General features: G+C 41.8%; 1 protein-coding gene and 1 long non-coding RNA gene across 8 annotated transcripts in view; one reads left to right on the top strand and one right to left on the bottom strand.

Annotated features, from left to right (window-relative positions):
• Window positions 1-16,746, bottom strand: part of PDE4B (phosphodiesterase 4B) — a 543,304-nt gene that overhangs the window by 88,039 nt on the left and 438,519 nt on the right. The gene's annotated exons all lie outside the window — the stretch shown is intronic.
• The window catches only part of LOC121027266 (uncharacterized), a 16,435-nt gene continuing 3,676 nt past the window's right edge, over window positions 3,988-16,746 (top strand). The window contains exons 1-2 of one of the 4 annotated variants that reach the window (XR_005788627.1): window positions 3,988-4,317; window positions 9,654-9,845. This is a non-coding gene — a long non-coding RNA (uncharacterized LOC121027266). Of the gene's footprint in view, window positions 4,318-9,653; window positions 9,846-12,485; window positions 12,843-16,746 lie in introns of those variants that run through there. The other 3 variants (XR_005788626.1, XR_005788625.1, XR_005788624.1) reach the window with 3 other exon arrangements.

Below are 16,746 nucleotides of genomic sequence, written 5' to 3'. Positions count from 1 at the left end.
ACTGAGAAGAATAGTTTGACATTCATCCGTATCATACGTAGCATGTCTTCTTAGTTTGTTCCTTTTCACTGCTGAATAATATTGCATTGCATGGATGTAGCATCTTTTGTCTATCCATTCACCAGGCGATGGACAGCTAGGTTGTTTCCACTTCTTGGCCATTATATGTTGCCAAGAAGACTTCAGTTCAAGACTTGGTGCCAATATACGTCTTCAGTTTTCTTGTGTTGACACCTAAGAGTGGAGGTGGTGGTAGGCCATATGGTAAACTTATGTTTAATGTCTTAAGAACTCACAGAATTGTCTGAGGCTTAAACGTTACACAGAAATGGCCTTGCCCAATGCCCTTGGGAAGGATGATCAATGAAAATTGCTGTTGTGGTTGTTGCTGCTACTCTCCTGGGGAAGCTTCTATGTGCTTACTGTGTGGATGAAGAGGCTAAAATAAAGCTCAGAAAGGGTTACCAACTCACTCAAGACCACACAGCGAATTGATGGGCAAACTGGAGTTCTCTTTCATGTTTTCTGACTGCGAGCCTGGAACTGTCTCCTGCCACCATAGCTGATACTATACCAAGTGTATCTTGAGGAGCACAGCTCTACTGATGCACTCCCCTGCGGAACAAATACTGGTGAGTCCTCACTGCACATGAAATAAAATCTTGATTTGTGTATTAGGTATACACAGCCTCCTATTATTTTCCTACTGATCTTTCCTGCCTAATTTCCCACTAAACACCCACTCTATCCTCCCTTCATGAATCCCCCAGGATGACATTCAATCCAAAAACTCAGCCCACACGTGTTGGGCCCCTCTACCTTTGTTGGAGCATGATGCAAGTTCCTGAATAGTATTTCTCACTTTTGCCTTATGAACTCTTCATGACAGAGTTCAAGCCATCCCTCCTATACCTTCCTACTTCCTCATCCTACTGACTCTGGTTAAAATTAACCTGTATGTTCCTAGTACACTTAGTTATAATAGGTACTCAACGAACACACTGACTTGAGCTGAAATGACTGAAAAAGAGAGGAAACCCCCCCCCCCCAAAACCTCAGCTGTGTAATGAATGACCTAGCTATGAGAAGTACTAATTTTTTAAGAATTCAACAAAAGCTCATTTGTAAAATTCCCATGTATAGCAACACAGTGTTATTTGTTACCTAGGGTGGAATCCTGTTCCTCACCACCTGCCCTCCTCTGTGTATCTAGAGCACTTTATCTGTGCTTTAGCACGAACTTCTTATCACACTGTATTGTTTATTCACTTATATCTGTCTACCCCAAGACTGTGAGCTCCTCCAGAGAGGAAACTGTGTCTTATCCATTTCTGTATACCCATTGCCCAGCACAGTGCCTGATTCATGCAATGGTGAGTACGCACTCGGTGCTGAATGAATGAATGAGAGGGTTAGTGAATGAGAGAATAAGCTGCCATCTCTGACACAAATAACCCATTAAAAGTAGGTAATACTCTTTTGTCTGACATCAGAGTTCTAAAAGAGGCTTCTTCTTTAAAAAAGATTCTAATCGTCCCATTGGCCTACTATTAATTCCACTTCCTCCAGATGGCTCACCTGAATAAGTCAATTAAGTATATATGTAGAACATTTTCTTCCCAGTTCCTTCCTTTAACTCTTTCTAAGCAAAGGCCACACACAAAAAAAGAGGAATGAAGAGAAATATTTTGCAAATTATCTAAGCTCTAAAACCTGGTGACTTTTCCTAAGTAAGTTGTCAGACTCTAACAAGGATCCAAAAGAGGGCTTTGCACATAGTACAGGTACTGTAACTAGTTGAATAATTGGATCCAATAAACATTTATCACATGTCAGTAAACAAGACCCTGTTGGAACCTTCTAAGACTCCTGGCATAAAGGAGCTAATAAACCTATACAGTTGTAACAATAACAACAACTATGTATTTAGTCGTTCCTCTATGACTGGCACTATTTCAAGTGTTCCATATGAAACAACTCATTTAATTTTCATAATAACTCTAAGAGCAAGGTATTCAAGATGAGACAATGAGGATGAAGAACCTGAGGTTTAGAGAAGGGTTAAAAAATAATTAGCCTAATAAGTAGTAGAACTGGGACCCAGGCAGTCTGGCCCCAGAAAGTCGCCATGGGAATGCTTCTAAGCTGAGATGAGGGGACATAAAGCTATGTCCCCTTTATTTCTGTTTCCCCAGCACTCATAACCACTCAATGACTATGTGCTACTGCACTGTGCCAACCACAATGCTGACAGGGATTAGGGCAAACATAAAGGTACGCAGTGTTATGCAAGAATAATATGGCCTAATGTCAGGGCAGGGAGAGGTGGAAGAGGCACAGGTTTGGGTGCCAGACCAGAGAACTGGACTTGAACTCCAGATTCCCCAGTAACTAGCTTAGGGGCTATTTCTTCTCTGACAAAAAATTATCCACCCCAACACCCACACACTACTATTTCTGGGCCAAGCGCCATTTTAGAAATTTGAAGGGTCTGTAAGATTGGACTCTAGACTCAAAGATTCAAAGTAATTCAAAATAAAGATGACTAAGTCTGAGGTTAAAAGATTTACCCCAGGTCACACATCTGGTTGGTACTGGTACTAAAATTTAGTTTCCTGAGTTCCAGCCCAGTGCTCTTTCGTTTAAGTCACAGAGTTTCATTTGAGGTAAGGAAGTTGAACAAAACACCATCAGAAGCAAATTATTCAAAACGGGACTTTCCAGAGCCAGTCTGGAATTGGACAGCTGCCTCCTTGTGTTCAAGAGAGGCACACCCCAGTTTCACCACAGATCTGAAATCTAACTCTCTCTCCTTGTGATGTCAGAGACTAGGGTATCTTTTAAGCAGTGAGTAATGCTCTGGAGATAAGTCTCCCACTACTCTATGTCCTAAAAATTCTCCCTTGCCTTCTTTCGCTGACCGGATGTCCTACTCAATACCCAAAAGAAATACCTTTCGGTGAAGAGGGCTTATTCCCAGAAGACAAAAATACACTATGTCACCTCCCTGTTGGCTCAGTTATTTCCCTGAAGGGAAATAAGGGCTTGAAGCCCCTTTTCTTCTAAATTCTCTATAGTTCTAGGATCTGGAGAAAAAGTAGATTAAATGTAGCACAGGAAAAGGAAGGCGTCATCCAGAGAACACAGAGTATGATTGGAGAAGCAGGTGTAAACATCATCTCCAGGGGGTATGTACCTTGAAGACAGGTACCTGTGTGGGCCTCCCCTATAGCACTAGGACTCACTTGATCCCACAGAGGACTAGTGCCAAGTCTCTTTGGAGCCAAACAAGCCAGGGTTCAAATTGTAGCTCTTTCACTTACCACCTGGTGTCTTTATATTAGTAGCTACCCTCATTGGAGATGGTTTCATTGGTTTAAAAAGTGAGATAATAATGGCTTCATTAAGGGTTGCTGATGAAGAAAAGATCTCATACTTAGCAGGGGTTTACTATTACATTAACACTTCTCCCCCATGCTTTGGAGATAAAACAAGTGTTTTAGAGTGAATTCTTTGGAAACAAAGAAAAGACTTTGTGGACAGTATAGTGTTGCAACTGATTTGTCAAAGCACTGTTCTATTGTATACACTCATAAAGCAGGGGAAAGCTCAGAATTGGTTGAGTCTGCCCTTCTTCTGAATAAGAGACTCCCATGTTAAACTTTCTACACCTATCTAGATGTGCTCTTCCAGAAGGGCATGCAGAATAAACCAATTCCTAGGGAAACACATTCCATTTTCTGCCAATTTTCTATTGGGCTAAATGGTTTGCTGAGGCAAAAACTGTCTCTGCTATAAATTCTACCCACTGTAACCTACCTTTGCCCTTTGCCCTAGCAACACAGAATGGTGAAAAGGGAATGTTTCTCCAACAGTGTTCCCTCTAAAAATTGGAGTGACTCCCCTCCACAGAAACTTGAGGAGTAGGAGGTAATAAGCAATCACACCAACAAAATTAGAAAATGAAATAGGAGAGCACATTCCATCGCTGCAGAGAAAAGAGGAGGGAGAGATAAGTGTTTCTACAACTTGAGTAAACCAGTGACTCAAGACCAGGAGAAAGGCAAGATTTGCGGGAAAAGAACCAGCTGAGGTGCCAGTTCCTTAAATGCCAGAAAGTATCCACAGTCAGTTCAGGTTAGTTATTTGCTGAGAGCAATTCTTTATCAAAAGGTAAATGGGAGTGAAGAGGAAACTGCACCCTGAAGGCAGGATCACAGGTCTGACTGAGATGTTCCAGACCAGAGGTGATTACAGGAGCTACGTGGCTTACGGTTGAAGTACCCGGGGATCCCACCAAGATGCAGAAATACAGAGGTGAGAGCAGAAGCTTGGAACTGTGGCAAACACAGGGCTATGTGGTCTGCACAGGGGCTGGAAGCCTCGTGCCTGAAGGTGTGCCTTCTCAGTGACAGGGCACAAGATGCAGAGACAGCAAGGGCAGAAGGAGGTTTTGGAATTCATGTTTGAGAGAGCAGGAGTCTCAAGGGTGACCTGGAGACTAGGGCTGACATTCCAATTTCTTAATTGTGGAAGAGGCTATGAATGTTTCAGGCCCCCTTCTGTGGAAACAAGTACTCTACACAAAGAGGACTCCCACTTCACTCTGAGATATTTCTGGCCAAATTAACCTCTTTTTGAGATATTTCTCCCAATTGGGTTTACCATAACAGGTTGTGGTCTCCAGACATGGGGCACAGAATGACTGGCATTCTTGTGGAGCTGAAGTCCAAGATTTTCTTTTCTCTCACAGCTGCTCAGTAGAGCGAATGGCGAGACATTATGTGGAGCCTCTGCGGTGGCACCAACATTTAGTAGGTGTGTCGTCACTGCTGGGGGCTGTCGGGGTGTTCAAAATACAAACACTGTGCACTTGTGGTCTTTCAAACGGTCACATGGTTTTTGAAACAATTCTGTGAACTGGGAGGAATGGTTACCTTACTGTGTTTTGAAGTGAAGTATCAACTAGTCAGAAGGAATATAAAGATTTTTAGTTTCCTGAATCTTATTTTTTTTTTTTATTTGCATAGAGTTGGGCATGATTCTGGTCTGATACCCAGGATAGGCTTCTTTATTTGCTGGTTGCTCCTTTTTGAGGATTTATGTGTCAACTTGGCTAGCCAATAGTACCTGGCATTAACACAATACTGATCTAGGTGTTGTGAAGATATTTGGTAGATGTGGGTCTGATATACAATCAATGGATTTTAAGTAAAAGTGGTTACCTTTGGGGCGCCTGGGTGGCTTGGTCAGTTAAGCGTCCGACTTTGGCTCAGGTCATGATCTCACGGTCCGTGAGTTTGAGCCCCGCGTTGGGCTCTGTGCTGACCGCTCATAGCCTGGAGCCTGTTTCAGATTCTGTGTCTCCATCTCTCTCTCCCCCTCCCCTGTTCATGCTCTGTCTCTCTCTGTCTCAAAAATAAATAAACGTTAAAAAAAATTAAAAAAAAAAAAGAGAAAAAAAAAGTGGTTACCTTTGATAATGTTGGTGGGACTCACCCAATCAGTTGAAGTTCTAAGATCAAACAGGTTTCTCAGAAAAGAACAGATTCTGCCTCAAGACTGCAGAATTAACTCCTGCTTGGGTTTCCATTCTGCTCTATGGAATTCAAATTAGCCAGCCCCCACAATCACAAGAGCCAAACCCTTGGGTGTGTGTGTGTGTGTGTGTGTGTGTGTTTGTGTGTGTGTGTATTCTCATACTGGTTCTGTTTCTTTGGAGAATTGTGAGTGATATGGTCAATATCCTCAGGTAGCTTTTTCTCTATAATCTTATTTCCATATGGTGCAAACTCAGGATCAGATTCTGAGTTTTAGTCAAGTTAGTACTTCCCTTCCCCTCCTACTTGGTAGCAGGCCACAACACAAATGTTTTCACTTAAGGAATACAAAAAAGCCTAAACAAATGGATGAACATATGCCGATGGCATAAAGAACTGTGACGCCTTTAAAAATCAACGCAGGACATGCATATTCCAATACAATACATAGAGAGTGGGCAATTACTACAAAAAGGCAAGACTAATTGTAGGAGGCTTTCCATAAGTAAGTTTTTGAGTCAGATTAAGAGGCCTACAGAGAAGGTGGTTTGGAAGTGTGAGGGGCATGGAGCAAACAGCAAATCAGAGGGAAGCCTAGAAATGATCTGCAGGTAAAGAGAGATAGACTGCTTAAATTTGCAATAACAGATGAAGAAATAATGGAAAACACCACATAATGGATAATGGCACACTACAGATCTGAAGGATCACTGTTTGTCAGGACAGGTACTCTCCTTGGAGATGTAGAGCGGTTTTCACCACTGAATGTCCAAGGCTTCCCAACTGTACAAACCCACAAGAAGTCTCTCCCAAGGCTATGCATCACACTGAAGGTGTAGGTTTGCTTCAAGGAACTGAGCCTCTGTTAACAGTGCAGGGACGAAAAGGAAGTCACAGGGTTGTGCTCTTGGTCGGAGGGACTGTCCTCCAAAGCCCACAAATGGAGAACTCTGGAGGTTTCACCTTTGCTTTCCAGAGAGATAGTCATGTAGCCTAAGAGAATGCAACCCAATTTTCTTTGTGTGCAGATGGCAATCCAGATAGGCAGCAGAGATCTTGAAACATAGTTTTGTCCCATGGACGTTGATTCAAGTTCCCCAAAGCTGGACAACTGGGCAGCTGCAGTCATTCAGTTTCTCTAACCCCATAAGCAAATTCCTCCTTATCAGATCTACCCCTGACTCAAGGAAGTCCATTTTTCCATGATTAGGTCAGCAATATTTCTCTTCTTCTTCTTTTTTTTTTTATCCACACATTGCTAATATATATTTTTATTCAGTATTTATTTTGTTTAACAAAGTTATTGAAATGAACATCAACCTGTACATTTCATATACCACAGAGGTGTTTCTTTGGGAAATTGCTATAGATATAGTAGTATGATTACTACATTACTGGAGGTTGAATATTATTTTTTTTCTTTTTTTAAGTTTAATTTAATTTAATTTTTTATTATTTTTTTAATTTACATCCAAATTAGTTAGCATATAGTGCAACAATGATTTCAGGAGTAGATTCCTTAATGCCCCTTACCCATTTAGCCCATCCCCCCTCCCACAACCCCTCCCATAACCCTCAGTTTGTTCTCCATATTTATGAGTCTCTTCTGTTTTGTCCCCCTCCCTGTCCCCATATTATTTTTGTTTCCCTTCCCTTATGTTCATCTGTTTTGTCTCTTAAACTATTCATATAAGTGAAGTCATATGATTTGTGTCTTTCTCTGACTAATTTCACTTAGCATAATACCCTCCAGTTCCATCCACATAGTTGCAAATGGCAAGATTTCATTCTTTTGGATTGCCGAGTAATACTCCATTGTGTGTGTGTGTGTGTGTGTGTGTGTGTGTGTGTATATATATATATATATATATATATATATATATATATATATATATATCATATCTTCTTTATCCATTCATCCATTGGTGGACATTTGGGATCTTTCCATACTTTGCTATTGTTGATAGTGCTGCTATAAGCATGGGGGTGCATGTGTCCCTTCAAAACAGCACACCTGTATCCCTTGGATAAATGCCTAGCAGTGCAATTTCTAGGTCGTAGGGTAGTTCTATTTCTAGTTTTTTGAGGAACCTCCATACTGTTTTCCAGAGTGGCTGCACCAGCTTGCATTCCCATCTCTTCGTTTACTTACAGTTCATCGTACTACCTCTCTTTCATTGTTCACTCTTTTCAATGATGTTTTTCAATAAATATTTTTTCAGCACCTACCCTGTGCCAGGCACTGAGTACACAATCTAAAGGTATAAGTAATCAAGAAAATAGGCAGTTACAATACATTAAAAATATCAATATTTATTTAATACTTTCTGTGTGTCGCATTGTGCTAAATCCTTTACATATGTTAATTTAGCTCCCACAATAATTTTTGCTGAAGGTCCTATTGTTGTCCTCATTGTACATAGGAGGAAATAAAGGCTCAGAGATGTTGAATTACTTGTCTATACTCGTACAGAAAGAAAGGAACAGAACCACAATTAAACTCAGCCAATCTGGATCCGGAGCTTGCCTGCCTAGCCATGAAGGTAGATGGAAGGGGCAGGTGCTGAGGAAGGCACCAGAGAAAGCACACGTACCGCGGGGGCACACAGGGGGTACCAGCAACCCAGATTTGCGGCTCAGGGAAAAGTGCTGTGTTTGAATCAGATCATGTCAATCTTTTCAAAATTCCTTAACAGCACCCCATGTAATTTAGTGTAAGATCTACACGTTTCACCGTGGCCTACAAATGCTCTGCTTGACTGGCCTCTCTCAGCTTCTTTGGTCTTGACCCTCACTGCCACCCTGTCGATCCAGATCTCAGTCTGTAGCACCTCTGAGGTATTAGTTACTGTCTCTGCCCACCCAGCTCCTGCTCAATGTGTAGGTCTCAAGTTCAAGATTATTCACAAAGGCCTTCTCTGTTTCCTAATTTACATTAATCCCAATAACTAGTGATAATAATAATTAGAGCAAACATTAACTAATACTGGATGCCAGACAGTATTCTAAATGCTTTACACATAATAGCTTATTTAGATATTACAACAATCCTAATGGTAGGTAGTAGTATTATTCCCATTTTTACAGGTGAGACAATATTATAGTATTTTGTACTTTTCTTCACTATAGTGATCAAACATGTAATCATGTGTTTATTTAATTAATATTTCCTGGGCTGTAAGGTCCACAAGGTCAGGCTCTAAATTCATTCTCTTCCCCATTACTATATCTCCAGGGTCTAACACGATGTTTCTTATACGGTAGGCATCTGATAAACATTTACAAAATAAATTAATAAATGAATAATGGACATGTATGAGACATTTCTCTCAAGACTTGCACATTTTTTATTACAATAAAATGGATAGATAGCAAAGAAATTAAAGGAGATTATTTCATAGTAATTATTAAAGCTGTAGATAGTTCAGTATATTTGTTTGCTCTCTTGTTGTGAAATCCTCACCATCCCCCTTTCCGTCAGTTACAACTTCCGAGGTTGACAATGGGGTGGGGGCAGGGACAGCGTGGTCTAGACTAGAGGAAAGAGCATGTGTTTTCAAGAAATACAGATCTAGGTTTCAGTTCCGATTTTGTCACTGACTAACTATGTGGTCTTGAGTAGACCCCATGTATTCCCTGAGCCTCCTTTTCTAAACCTGTAAAATCAGACAATAATCTGCAGAACACTTCACTTCTGAGAATTAGGTAAGATAATGTACGCAGAGGGCCTAGCCCAGTGCCTGGCACATAAGAGGAGTTGAATAACTGCTAGCTCCTTTCCTCTCCTGCCATCAGAGGCAGGCAGGTGGGATTTGCAAATTATACAGTTTGCTAGGCAGGTAGTATTAACCAGACTACACTCTGGAAATTTGAAGTCAAAGCATAGCTGAGGGCATAGGGGCAACACTGCATTATCTGACCTGGCTGCCTCCATGGATAATCGTGATGGCCCCAACTCACACCATGGACACAGCCAAAGAGGAGGTAGGAAAAGTATACAAAACTCCGAGGGGTGACTTTTGGGACTTGTCAACAGCTCCGGTTGGGAGCAAGTCAAGACAATAAACTAAGAAAAAAGATCCAGTGAGTTCTCTCGCCTGTTCTCTGTTTCAGGGGGACAGTCCCTGCTTTTTTTCTCTTCTCTTGGGTGAAAGACTTCCCTGAAATGCTCCTGGATTCCGAGAATAGCGCTAAAGGCAACTCCATAAAGTGCTGGCCAGCGGATGATCAGAAGCAAGCAAGCAGAATTCACCCTGCCCCCAGGATCATGTGGTCTTGAGGATGCAGGCTGGAGAAAACAGAGAAGTTAGAAGATCCTCTTCCTGCCTCCTTTGTTTCCCAACATCCATGTTCATTCTGCTCTAGGCCAACCCTGACCTCCTTCTTACCTACCTCCTCCCACCCCCGGTAAAGAGAAGAGAAAGGGGTATAGGGGGTACGAGGGGGTCTTCCCATTCTCAGAAGTAACTGAGACAGGGCAGAAGAGTCTTTCCAAAAATAGTTAAAGCCCTCCCCTAGCTGGACTCTGCCAGGAGGTTTAGTTTTCTCGCCAAAGGGAAGCTCCGGTTGGTGTTCTCTGCTGAATGCCCTGGGCTGAAAAGCCTGTGCCTGTCCAGGTGTGCACCAAGCCCTGAATATTGTATTTAAATACAACTGTAATGAGTGTACAGCTGCAATTAATCGATCTTACAAAGCAAAGTCCTCTCCGGCTTCATTTTAGCAAGAGAAAAGTCTCAGTTAGCGAAGATCCAGTTTATCAGAATCCCAGCTGACCATTCTCTGCAATCTGTTAAGAGAAAGAGCCACTCTCGTATAGCGGCTACCTTCGGCTCCAAATCTATTTCCAGATTAGCAGGCTTTTATGGTTTTAAGGGAAACAAATCTTAAACATCAAAGAAAGCTTGCTTCTAGACTGTATTCCTATAGGAAGGAAGTAGATCGGAACCTTTGAGACAGATCTGAACAAGGCTTTCTGTTTTGGTTCCCTACTTAGGCCAGCAGGCCTGGCCTCTTAGCTGTGACATGCTGACGGCCTGCTATGTGCTCGGTGCTATGGGAAACATGTTGCATAACATGTTTAATAAAATGATACTACTATTGACACTCGTCAGGAGCTATTCTAAGTGCTTTTTGTATGTTTACACGTTTAATCCTTACAACCAACATACAAGGTATGTAAAATTTCCATCCCAATTTTGGAGACGGGGTGATTGGGACATGGAGAGGTTAAGTAATTGGTCCCAAGGTCACACACTAATGCAGCTGGGATTCTCAAGGGGCAGCTTGGTTCTGGAGTCTTCACTTTTAACCACTACACACATAGCTTTTGTCATTTAGCCCTCATAGCAATCTTACAAGATAGAATATTAATATACCCACTTTCCAGACAAGAATGCTGAGTCTTAGAGAAATAACTTGTCTAAAGTATTGACCCAGGGATTCCCAGCCCAATTCAATTCAATATACTAATTGAATACCTGCTTTGTGCCAGGCACTGTGCTAGGCACCAAGTGTATACAACACAGAGTCACAGGCCAGTCACATTTAGTTGTTTTTTTTTAAATTGTATTTAACCCTGCCACTTCTTCCTGAAGTAATGGATAATAAAGAGCTTACTTTAAGGGGAGAAAAGTCACACGTAGTCAAGATTAGTCAGGAATGTCAGCATTGTGTAAATGCCCAAGAGCTAGAAGATATTTAGACAAGCCAAATATGAGATTTCTAGTCCTTTCTGATTCAGGCATGAGCATATACTCATTCGTATTTGTTTATTCCATAAATATTTATTGAGCATTTACCATGCTCTGGGTCACATTTTATAAGTTGGGGATATATAAAAAAAAAGGTTAGTACTTGAACTTGGGATAGTCTTAGTTTAAAAGGGAATCAAATCAAATAAATAAATACAGCAGAATATGACATGAACAGCAAATGAGATTTTGAGATAATAATTAAGATAATAACTGACAGTAATTTTGGATGAGTTGCAGGGAGCACATACAGAAGATGGTACATATGCTGAATCTTGAAGGAAAGAGGATGTACTTTCCAGATGGAAATGGGTAAAAGAATTAGTATTTACTAAGCATGTACTATACATCAGGGTCTGGTTTGAGACTATGTATTTAGTTTAATCCTGACTCCAGAATCCAAGAATCAGCGAGTGGAAAGAAGTTGTTCACCTGACAATGTAAGAGTATCCCTGAGCTGAATATGTGAGTAATATTTTTGGGAAAAGGCAGCCCAGACAGAAGGAGTGTATGTACAAAGGTAGAAAGGCAAGAAAAGCCTGGCATATTTGAGGGATAGTATGTTTAGGGCACCTCAGCCATCAGCTGTGCATGAGGGCAGGGGTTAAAGTAAAAGATGAGGACAGAGAAGGAATTAGGAGCAAATTATGGAGGAATTGGTAAGAAGTGGGGATCCACTTGAAGGCAAAGCATAGCCAACTAAGGAAATAATTTAAGACTGGTTTTATTTATTTATTTATTTTTTTAATTTTTTTCTTCAACGTTTATTTATTTTTGGGACAGAGAGAGGCAGAGCATGAACGGGGGAGGGGCAGAGAGAGAGGGAGACACGGGATCAGAAACAGGCTCCAGTCTCCGAGCCATCAGCCCAGAGCCCGACGCGGGGCTCGAACTCACGGACCGCGAGATCGTGACCTGGCTGAAGTCGGACGCTTCACCGACTGCGCCACCCAGGCGCCCCAAGACTGGTTTTAGAAGAATAGTTCTAGTACCAGAATGGAGGGTGGGTTGCAGTGAGGGGAAAGAGTGAGGGGAAGGACTGAGGACAATAAACTCAGTGGGAGGACCGCCATCGCGGTTTAGGTATGGGAGGATGAAGCACTGAACTAAGGAAGGGGGTGTGGGGAAGAAAGGAGGGGGCATGATTACAGAAAAGGCTGAAAGCAGTGGCTGTCCGAGGTGAAGACAGAGATAAAGGATAGATGGTGAAGCCACTATTCAAAGCCAGGAATAGAGAATAAGGAGCAATGGTGGAGGGGGGATGGAGCTGGGCCTCCCGATTTACCTCCCAAGTTACCAGGAGTGGTCAGATGTCTGGCATTTAGATGCATACTAACTGATAAGCAAGTAGGGCAGTGCTGGAGTAAGGAAGCATGGGGGGGGGGGGGGTGGGGTTGTGAGGGAGACAGGTGCTAAAGCCAACATGGTGGATTCAGAGGACCAGACCCGAAGAAAGCTGTCTGCTCTACGTGGCTCCCTGACTCTGAGCCTATGAGGCAGAAGAGTCCAGGTGTGAGGTGAATCTTTGGCTCTGACAACCGGGACTGTCCAGGTAAATAGAGCTGTCAAAAATACCCAGAAGGAGACAGATGTTTCCTGAAGGGCTCTCTCCCACATGCCTGGGAGCTGCATGACCAGGCTTGAGGTAGGCAGCAGCTGGGGTTTGGGAGGACACAGGCACGTGGGCAGCCTCCTGTCTCCTGCGGCGGCTCTGCAGATGAGGCAGCTGAGAGAAGTGAATCTTTCTTCCTAGCCTCCTCCTCCACCCTTTGCTTAGGAGCCCCAGCCCGCAGCACAGTGCACGCTGCATAAAGGTTGATTCATAAATGGACGGCTGTAGCTAGAAGCCGCAAAGAAGTGGCAGAGAGGACAAAACTGAGCGTGCGTGTATATGTGTGTGTGTTCAGAAGAAACTGTTTATTCAGGGAACTATATATCAGACCCAGCCTTACTGGCGGACAATAGTGGTTTGCCCGGACAATTTATGCCACCAAATAAACACCAAGATGGGCTGTGTACAGCTAAAGGTGAGACATGTTTGCAAAAGTTGCGTGCCACCCTTTATTTACGGTCTCAATTACAGGAGATGCTTTCGCACATAAAACACGGAGGCCACAATATCTGGGCATCGCCTGAGCCTACTGTAACCAAAGAGAAAGAAAGGCCGGAACTAAAATGGAAAAGAAAAAAATAAACTGTGTTTGGAGATAGGTCTGCTACAGTATAAACTTCTCCCTTTCTCTGGCTTACTGCTATAGCAAAACCTGATGGTTGTCTTTGTAAAAAACGTGTCTGTATCTAGGTCCCTGGCAGTGATTTGCCTCTGGGAGGGCCAGCAATCTATTTAATGACTCCATTGACGTCAATAGCATAACTGAAATACTTACTAACATGCATGATTCCAACTTTCAGGGGTGGGTGGGTGGATGGTGTTTCTCAGCAGTACAAAAACATGAAGTGGAGTCATCCCGGAACGAACTCAAGTCTTTAGGCCGCAAGTGAGAGATTAGATGTTGCAGGTTTCATTGGTTCCATTTAATACGAAGAAATGGTCACACTAAATTTAGAAATTAATTTTGAACTGGTGAAATAGCCATTAATGGGCAGGGCTTTATTTTTGGCAGTGTTTGCTCAAGGGTAACATTTTAACTCTTCACACTTTAGTTGACTTGTCAATGTTTTTGCAACTACCCACACTTAATTTTAGACATATATGAAATAATTGCAGATCAATATAAATAGCTCAATGTTGATGCTCTGGGGGTAAATGTTCAGAAGAGGACTATTTTAGACAAAAGCAGTTCTTATAAAACAACCATCTGGGGAATTATTCCCAGAATTACTGGGGTTTTTCTAGTGCATTTGCCCTATCACTTTGTATGCAGGCTGCTTAAACACTCCAGGTGAGTCATTAAGGCAATGATCCCAATAATTCAGGCCACAGGAGAATCAGAACACTAATGAAAAAATTATCTGACATTTCTATTTTTTCTCTTTTTCTTTTCCTTTCTTTTTTCCTCCTCTTCTTCTTTTCTCTCTTTCTCTCTCCCTCCCTCTCTCTCTCTCTCTCTCTCTCTCTTTTTTTTTTTTTTGTTATCCACCCTCCTCCCCCAATCTCTCCTTTATCTTGTGTGGCCACAGCCTTTGGTAACACAATTGATTTTATTCGTATTTGTCCCTAAGTGTTGTAATCCTGTTCCAGAGTTCTTGCTTAATGTAGAAACCAAGCAAATGTCCTGCTTATGCCAGGCTTCATTTCTAGTCATCTGACACAGGCCGGCTCTCAGGCCACTGCTGTGGTTCTCAGAGAGAGAGCCCTTTACTCGAGCTCACACAGTTGGTCTCTCATCCCAAGCCCTGGCAGCCCTGGCAGCCCTGGCAAAGAATGAGAACTCAATCAATGTCATGACTTTTTGAAATTCTTAGAATCCAAGACAACTCTCTGAGCCCCTTGTCCACTCCTCAAGCAGACCCTGCATCTGGCACACCCCCATGAACCTTCCGGGGGATATTTACAGTCAAGCACAGATATGGGAGGAACTCATACTGAGAAATAGGCTTCTTAGCAGAAATACCCTCCTTCTGTTTTATCAACTAGTAAAGACTCATTTCCTCCCCCAGAATGGCCTGGACACATAATAGAAGAAAGGGATTCCCATGAGCACTGAAAAAAATTAATTAAGTCTGTTTTTCACTTAGGCCAGCCTATTTCAGACATACCAGAAAGTCCTGTAATATCACATCTTATTTCTCCACATACAGGCATTTCTTGAAAAACATCTAATTGGCTGGTGTTGAAAACCACCATCACCCAAGGCTATGGAGACCCAGGCTGGGAAAGACTCTGGGTCTGCAGCAGTCTGGCTTGAAGTCCTCAGGCAATTTTCTAGTCATGCTGTCATTTCCAAAGACCCATGGGTCTGGGGGGGGGGAGTTGTTCTTCATATCATCCGATCTATTATATTGGCAATGCTCTTGCTCAACATGTTTATTGCTAAATTTTAGAAGATTAATATAGAATATCCCACTTTACACATCAATTTGACTGCTAAAATGTTGTATATATGATATATATTAAAGGTCAAGTCACATTTATATGAATCGGAGGTGCTGGCCATTAAAAGGAATACTTGCCTAATCCTTTTATAAAGCAAAGAGTCATTTGGTAAAGGCAGTGGACACTTGATGATTTATCCTTTCAGGGAATTCTTTCCACGACATATCTGTACTCACTATTGAAACGCATGCAAAGCCAAGGGATAGGATGGTTGGAAAAAGTGAGGCAATTATCCTACACACAGATGCACACACACAGTCACCCACCCACTCATGCACATGCACACACACACACACACACACACACGCACACACATTGATTTTCCTCAATTATCTGATTTTTTCAGCTGAAATAGTTTTGAGGCCTGAAATCCTGAAAATTACTTCCAGTTTCCATGTTGAATGTGTACAGATGATAGAACCCTGCTTTGTTTTGGAGTGCTCTTTCTTCTAATTTGTCTCCCTTTCTGTTCCAATCCTCATGCATCATGTAGAAAAAGCCTAGAATTCCTGCTTGTGAAAAAGCAAAACATGATAAAAATTAAGATGTTTGCCTGACTTTATAGCATTAGCATTTTCTTTTTCTTTTTTTTAATTTTTTTTTCAACTTTTATTTATTTTTGGGACAGAGAGAGACAGAGCATGAATGGGGGAGGGGCAGAGAGAGAGGGAGACACAGAATCGGAAACAGGCTCCAGGCTCTGAGCCATCAGCCCAGAGCCTGACGCGGGGCTCGAACTCACAGACCGCGAGATCGTGACCTGGCTGAAGTCGGGCGCTTAACCGACTGTGCCACCCAGGCGCCCCTATAGCATTAGCATTTTCAACACCCCCAGCAGGATTTAGTGCATCTTTCTCCTTAAATCGGGAGTATATCATTTCTATGCTGCTATACTTTCTGGATTTTAAATTCTCAATACTTTACGAAATGCCAACTTTTTGTATTTAACTCTTTTTGTCAAAACCCGTATGACCCCACAAATATATATGTACATATATATACTGTTACAAAGTGTGTTTCAAAACCTTTTTAATTCCAGTGGAATAACTGATGTTTTTTAATAGTAAAAAAAAACACAGTTAAATATTTTTCATACTTATAGAGATAAAAATATTGATTCATAACTAAAATTTAATTTATGAACATTTTTCTTAAAGTAAACCTCACATACTTATGCAATACTGACCACATCAAGATTTACTGTCTTCCTAGTAGGTGAAAATAGCTATGTTAATGAGTTTTGAACAATCAGGGGATGAATAAGGCACAGCGCCTGACTTCAAAGTGCTCCACTGCAGGAGATCCATAAGCCATGAATTAGAACACAATCTAGAATGGAATTGTTGCCATAGTGCAAAAAAAAAAAAAAAAAAAAAAAAAAAAAGAAAAAAAAAAAGAA

The sequence above is a fragment of the Herpailurus yagouaroundi genome, unplaced genomic scaffold, assembly GCF_014898765.1.
Source record: "Herpailurus yagouaroundi ecotype Mexico unplaced genomic scaffold, PumYag 77, whole genome shotgun sequence".
In the NCBI taxonomy this organism is placed as follows: Eukaryota; Metazoa; Chordata; class Mammalia; order Carnivora; family Felidae; genus Herpailurus; species Herpailurus yagouaroundi.
Note: the sequence above shows the minus strand (reverse complement) of the source record. Positions and strands in the feature narration are given on the sequence as shown.